Genomic DNA, 15,016 nt, shown 5'->3' on the forward strand with positions numbered 1-15,016 from the left:
TCCTAGCAGCAATTAAATTTTGTTTTGCAACTGCTACCTGCAAATTTATTTATTGTTTTTTTTTTTTTTTTAATATTGATGTTACAATTTGAAAATATTTGAATATGATAGATATGCATACATGTTATTGGGGTAAAATTATAATAATTCTAAGTCGAAAGGGAAAAACTCTTCAGCGAGCCGGCGATAATATATAGAATTGCCGCCTTAATATTCGCAATATTTGCATAAGCATGCTATATATTTGTGTATAGTTCTACAATTTAAAGATTAATTAAGGATAATTATTTTTCGCAACATAAAAAATTGTTTGTAAAATATACATAGTGCTACCTCCCATACTATTAGAGTCAGAATCTTCTAATTTTGACGAAAAACATTAACTTCATTATGAACATTGGGAAAAATGGGCAGACTTTTATTAGGGGAACCTCCATTTGAATTAAATAAATATGTACATGTTATTGAAAATATTGCTACCCCATAAAACACAACTCAAATTAAAAGCGTGTTTATTATTTTGTTCTAATAAATAAACATTTTTGAGCAATGTAGTTGTAAGATTATATGGTTATACTTCTAACAATTTTATAACCTAATGATAGTTTTAAATATTTTTTTGTAGAAATTAATAAATTTATAATCACCTTGTATAAAACAGGGTGAACACACATAATTAAAATATTTTTTGTTGAATTCTAATGAGCTTACTTTACAAATTATTCAAATCACACTGCTAAAATGTGGAAGATTATTATATATTTTTTTTTTTTTTTTTGAAGTAATGTAGTTAATAATATTTTGTAATACATTAAGGAAAAAAACAAACAAATATCAATGTAGTATTTTTCTGTATTATATCATACAGAAATTATGAGAATATTTAAACTATATTTTAATAATTAATATGTCAATCAGTACAGGATATTATAGGTCGAATATGTCAATCAGTACAGGATATTATAGGTCGAATATCATCGATATATGGATGATAATAAATATACATATTAATATCGACATACATACTTAAATGCGTACAAATGTGAAGTGTAATACTGAATTTAAGCTCATGAAATGTCATAAAACTGTCAGTGTATTTACATACATACCTACAAATTGCTGCATCAATATTGCCAAAAAATAATAAATAAAACTACAACTGGCAGTAGCAAAACCAAAATAAAGTTACATTGCTGCTAGGAAAAACTAAACGCAAACAAAAATAACATCAATACTCTGCATATTAGTTTAACAAATTTGAGTGTGCGCTGCTAAAGCACAAAAAATATATGTGTGTGCAAACACGAGTTGCAATTTTTATATTAATACGAATATATATGACTGCAATTTTTAGTAGCAAAGTGATACAAAAATGATAAAGTTTCATATTTATTTTATAGTCATATAGAAGAGAGGTGGTGCTAGTGCTGCATATTTAAACGCTGGTTAAATCAGAACATAACGAAAAAATAAAAGTACGTATTTAGTACTTTTTCGATATTTGAACGCTTAAGGGGTGAAAAATGTACTTACTTTTTGCATAAAAGGGGACTTTTTTGTACTTTTTGAAATTTCTATAATATTGAACCTAGAAACATGAAATTAAGCATGTACAGCCCGTATTAAGTAACGACCCATAAAAGGGAACATTTTTGATAATTTTTCGTTCCTCGAAAAGTACTTTTTGCAACTAGAAGCATGAAAAAAATACTTTTTGATTTTTTTCATAATATTGAACCTAGAAATGTGAAATTATACATGTATGGCCCGGATTATGTCAGAATCTCAAATAGAGAACATTTTGGTACTTTTCGTTCTTCAAAAGGTAGGTATTGAAATTTCTATAATATTGAACCTAGAAAAATGAAATTAAGTATGTATGGGACGGATTAATTGAGATCCGATCAAAAGGGTATTTTTGGTACTGGTTCTTCTAAAGGTACTTTTTGAAATTTCTATAATATTGAATATAGAAACATGAAATTCAGCATATATGGCACTGATTAAGCGAAATGCGATAAAAGGGGTATTTTTGGTACTTTTTGGTTCTTCTAAAGGTACTTTTTAAAATTTTTATAATATTGAACATATTGAACATGAAATTCAGCTTATATGGCACTGATTAAGCGAAATGCGTTAAAAGGGGTATTTTTGGTATTTTTTGGTTCTTCAAAAGGTACGTTTTGAAATTTCTATAATACTGAACATAGGAACATGAAATTAAGCATGAATGGACCGGATCAAGTGATCCGATAAAAGGGGTATTTTAGGTTCTTCAAAAAGCACGTTTTGAAATTTCTTAACCTAGAAACATGAAATTTAGCATATATGGCTCGGATTGAGATCCCATGTAAGGGGTGTTTTTGATACTTTATCGTTCTTCAAAAGGAATTTCTACAATATTAAACCTAGAAGGATGAAATTAAGTATGTAGAGTCCGGATTAAATGAGAACCTATAAATGGGGACTTTTTTGAACTTTATCGTTCTTCAAAAGGTACATCTTGAAATTTTTATGATACTGAACCTAGAAAATAAATAATTTGTTTGGTTATTATGTATTTAATTTCGACTGGGGTAGCGAAGCACACCGGGTATTTGCTAGTCTTATATAAAAATGAATGTGTTTTTGTTTGTATGTTTATATGTTTGTATGTTTGAACGCTATGGACTACTAAACGGCTGAACCGATTTGCTTGAAATTTTCACAGCGTATTCCTGTATGTCTGGAATAGGTAATAGGCTACTTTTCATTTTGAATTTTCAAGTGGGCGAGGTAGTCCAACTCCCACATATAGGAAATTACTCCCTCACATCTACGAGTGCCGTGTGAAATCGACTCTCTTGTGAGATATTAAAACTTGTCAAAATACTCAAAGGTTTAACTTACTTTTTTGGCCATTTTTAAGCATCGGACGCGAAATTGCAGTTATCCACAAAAACTGCAATTTTTTAAAATAGTTTTAATGCACTTTTCATTTAGAATTTTGTTTAATTTTTATGAACTAAAAAAAAATTTTTATTAATTTATTGACATTTAATTTTTTTGTTGGTGAATCTTGTTTTACAGAGTTTCAATTTTTGGTATTGAAAATGGTCCCTGCAATAACAATACAATTTTAATTTTAACAGAAAATATTACTCCGTATAACTATAATAGGTTCTATTTTTATAATTAAATAGTACCCCCAATAATAAGACGAAATACTTGAATGAATCATTTTATTTTTAATATAACAATTTAAAAATGTTTAAAATAATAAAATTTTCATTAAAAAAACATAAACAAATTTAAGTAGTAATTCAATATAGCTGTAATAAATTCGTTAATGTTGTTTCCAACTCCTGCTGTCTATATTGATGACTTTGTTCTCAATGAAATAATACCATATCCCCATCAGAATAATTTTCTATTTTAATATTTCTAAACAAGATTCATCTATGTTAACGCAATCTACATTCATGGTGTGACGACGTTTTTGCTTTAGAAATGAATGAGACAAGTATGTTAATAATTACACTAAATAAAACTTATGTTTATATGACTATTGTTTCATCTGATTTTGATTTAGATCTTCGACCTATAACGCCAGCAGCACTTAATCGGGACCGTTTGTTTTTGTATGCATCATACAATTATCCTTTAGCTAAATGGCAAATGTAAACGGTACGAAGTAGGTTTCCTTTACCTCAGAATGGGAAAATTTCAATTATAGATTGTGCTAATTGTAGAAAATCTTCTCTTACTATCGCACAATGGGGTAGAATCGAATTTTTTTGAAATAAATCTAGCATTTCTAAACGGCTGATCCGATCGGGATAAAATTTGGCGTGAGCGTAGCCAGGGAGTATTCGAGTTTAAGTTTTGAATGTGAACCCTGCAGATGCCCCAGGGACGGCGCTGTGACGGCTCAAAGTAGGGAACCTACGACATGTAATATTTTTAAACTCGTGTCATATTTTGTTTTTCACCAAATACAAAGATTTTTATATTTTCTGAAAGCGCTCGACGAGATCTACTTATCTCTTATAATATCCGAGTTATAGGCATTTAAAAATTTAGTGATATAAAATTTACCATACCTTGGTCCGCTTTTTTTTGAATGCCGGGCGTAATTTTGGACCAAATTGACTCAATTTTTTCTTGTTAGTTAGACAACAAAATATAGAAAAAATTTCAGATCAATATCATTTACAGATCCAAAAACATACGTTTTTAATTTAAAAATTCAAAAAATTTTAGATATTTGACTTTTTTTTTTGCCAAAAATGTGTCTTAACTCTTTTATTAATAAAATAAAATTTTCTTTAAGAACATAAAAAATGTTTATAGTTTTCTAAAAGGTATATTTACGCAGAACGTTTTGGCGTAAAAAACATGTCCTATTTTTTGAAAATGTTGCCACTGCGTCCTTTCGAATATGACCTATTTTTTTTATCAAAACTGGGCGACATGTTCTAAAAATCCTAAAGCTGGGATCAGAAAACTGAAAGCAGTTTTGGAAACCCCAATATGATTTCTATTTACTTCAAAAGAATTTTCCCAGCCCTGAAAGAAATGTGTTTTTTGGGATTTTCATTCCTATTTTTGGGAATTGCGGGATGCCCTTTGACCTTTTCGATTTTTTTTTGCATTTTCTTATTTGAAATGAAAATTTAACAAGCGTTAAAAATTTCATTGAGTTTTGTTCATAAATAAAGATTTTGTCTTATATTACATATTTGTTAAATTTCTAAAACTATGATTTATATAAAAATTTTAATAGGGTCGCAAATACTTACAACAATTTAGTCCATATTTATCCCTTAATATTATTTTTAGTTAGATATGGAAATTCTCGACCCTTTACAAAAATTTCAAGCCAATATCTCAATTACATTCAAAAATATGTTCATTTAAACCTGTGTCCTTTAATTTCATCTTTTTCATATATTAGTATTAAGAATGATGTTGAATAAAATATTTGGACAATTTTTAAAAATTATTTAGTTAATTATTTTATTAAAGACTAACATTGTTTTATACAATAAAAAAATTATAATTTTATAATGAGCCACGCACAAACAACACCTAAATCACCCCACACAAACCACCTTTCCCGCCCACCGAAATTTAAAACACAATTTAATACAATATCATCAGTTAGTATAATAGCTTTTTTTATTTGAACTGTTTATCTTAAATATAATACAATTAATTCTTACAATCTACTTATATAATTAATTCCTAACACTACTTATTTTCTATAAAATAATCTGTCATATCGGTATACATATCCAGAAGGTAATATAAGTCCATTAAATCTTCCTTGTATTGAGATGATAGAGTTTCATAACAAATCCATCTCTTTGGAATAGTTGAAAGAACAGGATCAGAAGATAGAAGTAAACTATTAAAAATAACTTCATTCTGTCTTTGCTTGGAGCATTTTCTTGAGCTGAATAGTTGAACATGCTTTAAATCTCGATTCCTCACTTCTTGGGCTTCTTCTGTTAACTCTCCAAGTGCAAGAATATTCGATTCAATTTATTATTTGACCATGACACAATACTTTGTGTACTGTTGGTGCTAGTTTTCTCCATGGATACAGAGATACAAGTAATTTAGAAATTTCAGATGTATATTCCCCAAATCGATTTCCATTAATTGTATGTTTACTATTCAGTGCCATTAAAATAGTGTTAACTCTTCGAAGCAACTCCTTGTCGATTCCAGTTATTTTTGAAGTAATTTCAAAATTACGAAAAACCTTCTCGCCGTATTACCGTCATTTGTACTAACGCAACTTGGAAGTGGTTTGTCGATGTTTTATCCCATCTGAACTTTAAATTCTTCTTGGATTCTTCATTATTTTTGTTGATTTAGTAAGATTCTCTGTGTTTTCAAGCAAAAATGATATATCAGTACAAGCTTCCACATCATTAACAGCAATAGGTGATGGTAGGATAGATTGTTTTTTTCCTGGATCGTCTTGTATGATGGTAATATATTGTGTTCTTTTTCATGCAGAGCTTTTCTTAATATTTGGTACTTATTTCGACTAAGACCCAGTTCCAACATAAGCGCTCGCTATTGTTCCTCTTCAGTAAAATTTGATTGTGATGTTGGAGTTGGTACAGTTTCCACAATTTGCTTAAGTCGTTTTGGTGATGCATTAGGAAGAATAGTTGCAATATGTACGGCATCCATAGGTTGGTTTTTCTTTTTCAGCATTTCGTTAAATGTATCAGCAATTCTCTCATTTGAGATTGAAAAAAGTTTTTGTGTGACCCTCTTTTTTGGCCTTGAACATAAGTCTTCGTATGACTTGCAAGACGCTCCTGTTGATGTGTTGTAAGTTGAGATTTTCGTAGTAGTTTCCATCCACTACAAAATTTCAATCGAAATTTCTTTTGATTTCCATCCACAGACTTACTTTTTACATCAAAAGTTTGCAATTTTGATATGCCTGTTTTGTCTACTTTTCTAATATATGTAGTTTTTATATAATTTGAAATGTCTTCAATTCTTTCTGGCCCTTTTGAAGATACACTCCATAAAAGGAACACAACTCTTCGCACTTTAATGTAATCTTCATTGTAGATTTATGAAATATGGTACTTAAAATCTGAGAAGTTTACTTATATACCAATTCTTGTCATTTCCTATTAAGGTATTCCGAAATAAAAAATTACGAATTGTCTACCTATTAACATTTAGGACTATATTACTATAACCTGTAATTCAGTCATTGATATTTCTTATTAGTGAATGAATCGAAATTATTATACCTGTATATTTTTACCTACATGATCATAAACGAAACTAACTAAATGATCTGTCGAATAAATTTAGGTAAAAAATAGTTATAAATTTCGGAAAATTTAAGCATAATAGGACCTTTCAATTATAAGGATAAGCAAACAAATAGAAAATAGGTAAATATTAGATTTAAATATGTTCTGTCATATTTAATACTAAAATATGAATATATTTTTTGAATGTAATTGAGATATTGGTTTTTTGTAAAGAATCGAGAATTTCCATATCTAACTAAAATATATTAAGGGATAAATATGGACTAAATTGTTGTAGCTATCTGCGACCCTATTTAAATTTTGATTAAATCATAGTTTTAGAAATTAAACAAATATGTAATATACAACAAAATCTTTATTTATGAACAAAACTCAATGAAATCTTCAAACGCTTGTTAATTTTGTCATTTCAAATAAGAAATGCAAAAAATTGAAAAGGTCAAAGGGCATCTTGCAATTCCAAAAAATAGGAATGAAAATCCAAAAGTGGGATTTTTTACATTTTTGCCCATAGGGTCCACATTCTTTCAGGGCTGGGATATACTTTTGGAGTAAATAGAAAACATATTGAGGTTTCCATATCTGCTTTCAGTTTTCTGATCCCAGCTTTGGGATTTTAGAACATGTCGCCCCAAAGTTGAAGTTTTGATAAAAAATAGTTTCATATCGGAAGGACGCAGTGGCAACATTTTCACAAAAATAGGACAAGTTTTTTATGCCAAAGTGTTCTGCGTAAGATACCTTTTAGAAGACTATAAAAACTATATTGTTATATGTTCTTAAAGAAAATTTTATTTTATTAATAAAAAGAGTTAATACACATTTTGGGCACAAAAAAAAACGGCAATAAACTAAATTTTTTTGAATTTTTTAAATTAAAAAAGAATATTTTTGGATCTGTAAATGATCTTGGTCTTAAATTTTTTGTATATTATTGGAAATTTTGTTGTCTAACTAACAATTGATTCGAAAATTATGCCGGTATTTCAAAAAAAGCGGATCAAGGTATGGTAATTTTTGTACCACTAAATTTTTAAATGTATTTGGGTAAAAACAAAAAAAAATGGCACGAGTTTAAAAATTTTATATGTCGTAGGTACCCTACTTTGAGCCGCAACAACGCCGTCCCTGGGGCATCTGCAGGGTTCATCTTCAAAAACTTAATCGGATACTCCTTGGTACGCTCACGCCAAATTTTATCCCGATCGGATCAGCCGTTTAGAAATGCCAGATTTATTTCCAACAATTTTGATTCTGCCCCACTGTGCTATCCTATGTTTAATTAAATAATAATTAAAATATACACTTTGTATAAACAAATCAAAGATATACTCTCTGTTGGGATCACGATTTAATATTAATGATATTATTGACTTGGCGATATTGGTGAGATGTTTATTTTCCAAAATATCATTATGCAGTGCCTCCTTAATTTCATTTAGTTGTCTAATTTCCTAGAAAAAGAAGTTTTGTACTATTTACATTTTATATGTACAAAAATATTACTTGTGTTGAAGGAAGATCAGTCAAACTCTTGTTGGTTCTTTAAAAATGCATTTTCTTCATTAACTATTTCATATTGAAAAAAAACATGCTTGGACATACTACTTATCTCTTATAATATCCGAGTTATAAGCATTTAAAAATTTAGTGATACAAAATTTACTTTTTTTGAATACAAAAAATTTCAGATCAATATCATTTACAGATTCAAAAATATACGTTTTTTAATTTAAAAATTAAATTTTTTTTTGATTTTTGCCGTTTTTTTGTCCAAAATGTGTCTTGACAACATTTTAGTTTTCTAAAAGGTATCTTTACGCAGAACGCTTTGGCGTAAAAAACTTGTCCTATTTTTTGAAAATGTTGCCACTGCGTCCTTCCGAATATGACCTATTTTTTATCAAAACTTCAACTTTGGGTGACATGTTCTAAAATCCCAAAGCTGGGATCAGAAAACTGAAAGTAGATATGGAAACCTCAATATGTTTTCTATTTACTCCAAAAGTATTTTCCCAGCCCTGAAAGAAATGTGGACCCTATGGGCAAAAATGTAAAAATCCCATTTTTGGGATTTTCATTCCTATTTTTGGGAATTGCGGGATGCCCTTTGACCTTTTCAATTTTTTTTTGCATTTTCTTATTTGAAATGACAATTTTAACAAGCGTTGAAGATTTCATTGAGTTTTGTTCATAAATAAAGATTTTGTCATATATTACATATTTGTTAAATTTCTAAAACTATGATTTATATCAAAATTTTAATAGGGTCGCAGATAGCTACAACAATTTAGTCCATATTTATCCCTTAATATCTTTTTTTTTGTTAGATATGCAAATTCTCGACCCTTTACAAAAAATTTCAAGCCAATATCTCAATTACATTCAAAAATATGTTCATTTAAACCTGTATCCTTTAATTTTATATTTTTCATATTTTAGTATTAAATATGACAGAGCATGTTTAAATCTTATATTTACCTATTTTCTATTTGTTTGCTTATCCTTATAATTGAAAGGTCCTATTATGCTTAAATTTTCCGAAATTTATAAGGTAAAAATATACAGGTAATGATAATTTCGATTCATTCACTAATAAGAAATATCAATGACTGAATTACAGGTTATAGTAATATAGTCCTAAATGTTAATAGGTAGACAGTTCGTAATTTTTTACTCTGGAATACCTGTATCGGAAATAACAAGAATTGGTATATAAGTAAACTTCTCAGATTTTAAGTACCATATTTAATAAATCTACAATGAAGATTACATTAAAGTACGAAGAGTTGTGTTCCGTTTTATGGAGTGTATCTTCAAAAGGGCCAGAAAGAATTGAAGACATTTCAAATTATATAAAAACTACATATAGTAGAAATGTAGACAAAACAGGCATATCAAAAATTGATAACTTTTTAAAACTTTTTGATGTAAAAAGTAAGTCTGTGGATGGAAATCAAAAGAAATTTCGATTCAAATTTTGTAGTTGGATGGAAACTACTACGGAAATCTCAACTTACAACACATCAGCAGGAGCGCTTTGCAAGTCATACGAAGACTTATGTTCAAGGTCAAAAAAAGAGGGTCACACAAAAACTTTTTTCAATCTCAAATGAGGAAATTGCTGATACATTTAATGAAAGGAAAACCAACCTATCGATGACGTACATATTGCAACTATTCTTCCCAATGCATCACCAAAACGACTTAAGCGAATTGTGGAAAGTATACCAACTCCAACATCACAATCAAATTTTACTGAAGAGGAAGCAATAGCGCTTATTTTGGAACTGGGTCTCAGTCGAAATAAGTACCAAATATTAAGGAAAGCTCTGCATGAAAAAGGACACAATATATTACCATCATACAAGGCGATCCAGGAAAAAAACAAACTATCCTACCATCACCTATTGCTGTTAATGATGTGGAAGCTTGTATTGATATATCATCTTTGCTCGAAAACACAGCATCAAGAATTGTGTCAGACTTTTCAGAAGACCAACTAAGGAAAATTCATAACTGTGATGTTGTCTTAATGTGTAAGTGGGGATGTGACGGTTTATCAGCACTTCCAGAATACAAACAAGCTTGTGGAAGTCGGACATTAGCAGACTACAAAATTGTATTTATGTCATCATTAGTGCCATTACGAATTCGTTCATATTCCCTTAATCCATCATCGTCAAGCATCGGAAATTCATTTGAAGATATATGGATCAATACAACTCCGGGTTCAAAAAATTTTTGTAGACCCATTGGATTTGAATATATAAAGGAGTCAAAGAAAACAACAAAATATTTAGTGGAATATTTAAAAGATGAAATAAATGCACTGGAGCCCATTTACATAAAAAAAGGAATTCTCTATTAACGTATCATATAAGCTAAGCTTAACAATGATTGATGGAAAGGTCAGCAATACCATAACAGAAACTTCTTCCTTCTGGAGATGCTCAATATGTAATGAGAAAAAGTCGCAATTCTCAAATATAGACAAAGCAGAAGTATTAATGAAGAAGTCCTGTCTTTCGGAATTTCACCACTTCAACCAGAATACGATTTTTGGATTACTTTTTACACATAGCATACGACCTCAAATATAGAAGTGTGCCAGAGAATCTTACTAAATCAACAAAAAATAATGAAGAATTGAAAGAACTGGGAGCTGCGGAAAAAAGCAGAATCCAAGAAGAATTTAAAGTTCAGATTGGATTAAACATCGACAAACCACTTCCAAGTTGCGGTAGTACAAATGACGGTGTTACGGCGAGAAGGTTTTTTCGTGATTTTGAAATTACTTCAAAAATAACTGGAATCGACAAGGAGTTGCTTCGAAGAGTTACGCTATTTTAATGGCACTGAATAGTACACATAAAATTAATGGAAATCGATTTGGGAAATATACATCTGAAATTTCTAAATTACTTGTATGTCTGTATCCATGGAGGGAACTAATACCAACAGTACACAAAGTATTGTGTCATGGTCAAATAATAATTAAATCGAATATTCTTCCACTTGGAGAGTTAACAGAAGAAGCCCAGGAAGCGAGGAATCGAGATTTTAAGCATGTTCAACTTTTCAGCTCAAGAAAATGCTCCAGGCAATCACAGAATGAAGATATTTTTAATAGTTTACTTCTATCTTCTGATCTTGTTCTTTCAACTATGCGAAAAAGATGGATTTGTTATGAAACTCTATCATCTCAAAACGAGGAAGATTTAAAGGACTTATATTACCTTCTGGATATGTATACCGATATGACAGATTAATTTATAGAAAATAAGTAGTGTTAGGAATTAACTATATAAGTAGGTTGTAAGAATTAATTGTATTATGTTTAAGATAAACAGTTCAAATAAAAAAAGCTATTATACTAACTGATGATATTGTATTAAATTGTGTTTTATATTTCGGTGGGCGGGAAAGGTGGTTTGTGGGGTGATTTAGGTGTTGTTGTGCGTGGCTCATAATAAAATTAGATTTTTTTATTGTATATACAATGTTATAGTCTTTAATAAAATAATTAACTAAATAATTTTTAAAAATTGTAAAATATTTTATTCAACACAAAATGTATGTTCTGTCTGCCATACTTAATACTAAAATATGAAATTGAAGGACACAGGTTTAAATGAAAAACATATTTTTGAATGTAATTGAGATATTGGCTTGAAATTTTTGTAAAAGGTCGAGAATTTCCATATCTAACAAAAAAAAAGATATTAAGGGATAAATATGGACTAAATTGTTGTAGCTATCTGCGACCCTATTAAAATTTTGAATAAATCATAGTTTTAGAAATTTAACAAATATGTATGTAATATATGACAAAATCTTTATTTATGAACAAAACTCAATGAAATCTTCAACGCTTGTTAAATTTGTCATTTCAAATAAGAAAATGCAAAAAAAAAAAATGAAAAAGTCAAAGGGCATCCCGCAATTCCCAAAAATAGGAATGAAAATCCCAAAAATGGGATTTTTTCCATTTTTGCCCATAAGGTCCACATTTCTTTCAGGGCTGGAAAAATACTTTTGGAGTAAATAGAAAACATATTGAGGTTTCCAAAACTGCTTTCAGTTTTCTGATCCCAGCTTTGGGATTTTAGAACATGTCGCCCAAAGTTGAAGTTTTGATAAAAAATAGGTCATATTCGGAAGGACGCAGTGGCAACATTTTCAAAAAATAGGACAAGTTTTTTACGCCAAAGCGTTCCGCGTAAAGATACCTTTTAGAAAACTATAAAATTGTTATATGTTCTTAAAGAAAATTTTATTTTATTAATAAAAGAGTCAAGACACATTTTGGACAAAAAAAACGGCAAAAATCAAAAAAATTTTGCTTATCTTGAGATAATGTAACAGTTAGAGTCCTAAAATTTTGTCGCAGCCATTTTACTGTCAATATGATTATTTTAGGATAAAATGTGGGAGGACTAGCGTTAGGGGGCGTGGTACATCCCGTATTAATAAAATACAAAAATTCGTTTTTCTTGGAAACTATTTCAGTTAGAATCTTAAATTTTTGCGTGAATAACTTCAACATCCATGTAAACATTTTAAGTAATAAATTGGCGGACTACCCATGAAGGGAGCGGCACCTCCCATATTAATTAAAAAAATTCGTTTATCTTGAGATAATGTAACAGTTAGAGTCCTAAAATTTTGTCTGAGCCACTTTAGTGCCAATATGATTATTTAGGATAAAATTATCTATATATATACATGAATGTGTGTTTGTTTGTTTGTGTGTTTATATGTTTGAACCTTATAGCAGTGTACAGATAGCGATCGAATTCAATTCGCTCTCAAGCGAATAAATCTATTCGACTCGCGAGTTCAATTTTTTAAACTCGCGATAAGAGTTTAAAATTTAATGAGCGTAAAATAGAACTCGCTCGCGATTCGAGTCAAAACGAGTTAATCGCGAGTTTTATAATTTTGTAAATGGAATAAATTAAAATTTGTAAGGCATAATCAATTTATATATAAATATGACATAACCAAATATGTTTCCCATTAAAATTATGTACGCGAATACATATGTACGTACATTATTTGCTGCAAAGTAGTAGACACTTCGTTCATACATGCTTACATACATACATACATACATGCATAAGTAGTTTGTTTATACGGGTTCTGGCACACATTTGGGATGATTTTTTTTTTGGGAAGAAAATTTTTTGTTGAAAATTGCAAGTTGATTTTTTTGGGAAGAAAATTTTTTGTGGAAAAATGCAAGTTGATTTTTATGGGACGAATATTTTTTTGTGGGAATTTGCAAGATGATATTTTTTTTAAGAATTTGTGTGAGAAAGTTTATTTGGTTTGTTTTCAATGAAGAAGAAATTATTTTTTGTAAATATTTTTTTAGTTTTTGATTATATGAGTAATGTGGAATAATTATTGGTTTGTTAATAAAAAACGGAACATTAATTTTCCGTTGAATTTAACCTTAACATTAATTTTCCGTTGAATTTAACCTTAAACATTAAAATTATGTACGCGAATACATATGTACGTACATTATTTGCTGCAAAGTAGTAGACACTTCGTTCATACATGCTTACATACATACATACATGCATACATAAGTAGTTTGTTTATACGGGTTCTGGCACACATTTGGGATGATTTTTTTTTTTGGGAAGAAAATTTTTTGTTGAAAATTGCAAGTTGATTTTTTTTGGGAAGAAAATTTTTTGTGGAAGTTGATTTTTTTGGAAAGAAATTTTTTTGTGGAAAAATGCAAGTTGATTTTTATGGGACGAATATTTTTTTGTGGGAATTTGCAAGATGATATTTTTTTTAAGAATTTGTGTGAGAAAATTTATTTGGTTTGTTTTCAATGAAGAAGAAATTATTTTTTGTAAATATTTTTTTAGTTTTTGATTATATGAGTAATGTGGAATAATTATTGGTTTGTTAATAAAAAACGGAACATTAATTTTCCGTTGAATTTAACCTTGAATTTGAATACGTATACAGTTCCATGGAGCTGGGTTGTTGAACCCCTGAAAACTCTTTTAAACAAAATTAATCAAGAAAAAAAATTTATACAAAAACTAAAAAATGTACAGTAAGCTAAATTTATTAACTTTTACAGACATACATATAAGTATGTATGTATCTATAAATTGTTGATCGCCAGTTGCAAAAGTTGACAATTTCAATCATGTTCGTGCTAGATTTTTTTATTGAAATGAAGTGAACGTTAAAGTGTGAATCGATTCAGTTTACTATAGCTATGTTTGTATGTATGTCTATCTAAAAGAAGTTATTTAATTAAAAAAAAACTAAGTGTATGTTTTTTATGAATTCATACTACAATATTCACATTTCAATTGTTCAATTCACAATTAAGTTGTATATTGTATATACTAAAGTGTAGTAACAGTGATTGAGAACAGTTTTTTGTAGCAAGTCATAAGTTTATGTTCACAATAAAAAAACAATCAAAACAAACAATGTCTAAAGTAAAAAAAAACAAATAATATTAAACTAATTAAACGAGCTAAATAATCCAAATTAATTTCATTTTATTTAAAATTCTATTATTTTCATTATTCCACATTTTAAACTAATAAATAAACAGTTTTTAACAAAATTTTATTTTTGTTTTGGTAAACAGCTGTTTGCTTGTAATTTCTGTGTTACCACTTTATCGTTTTTTATGCCAAAATCGATTGAATTTTTTATTTATATGATGAAAT

The 15,016-nt window shown here is 28.9% G+C and overlaps 1 long non-coding RNA gene across 1 annotated transcript; it reads right to left on the reverse strand.

Moving 5' to 3' along the window:
• Window positions 1-8,043: 8,043 nt before the first annotated feature.
• LOC124421331 lies at window positions 8,044-8,325 on the reverse strand. The gene is made up of 3 exons (XR_006941584.1): window positions 8,304-8,325; window positions 8,130-8,251; window positions 8,044-8,069 (listed from the first exon to the last, which is right to left on the reverse strand). It is a non-coding gene; the product is annotated as an uncharacterized LOC124421331 (long non-coding RNA).
• Window positions 8,326-15,016: the final 6,691 nt, after the last annotated feature.

This window comes from Lucilia cuprina, chromosome X (assembly GCF_022045245.1).
Source record: "Lucilia cuprina isolate Lc7/37 chromosome X, ASM2204524v1, whole genome shotgun sequence".
Lineage (NCBI taxonomy): Eukaryota > Metazoa > Arthropoda > Insecta > Diptera > Calliphoridae > Lucilia > Lucilia cuprina.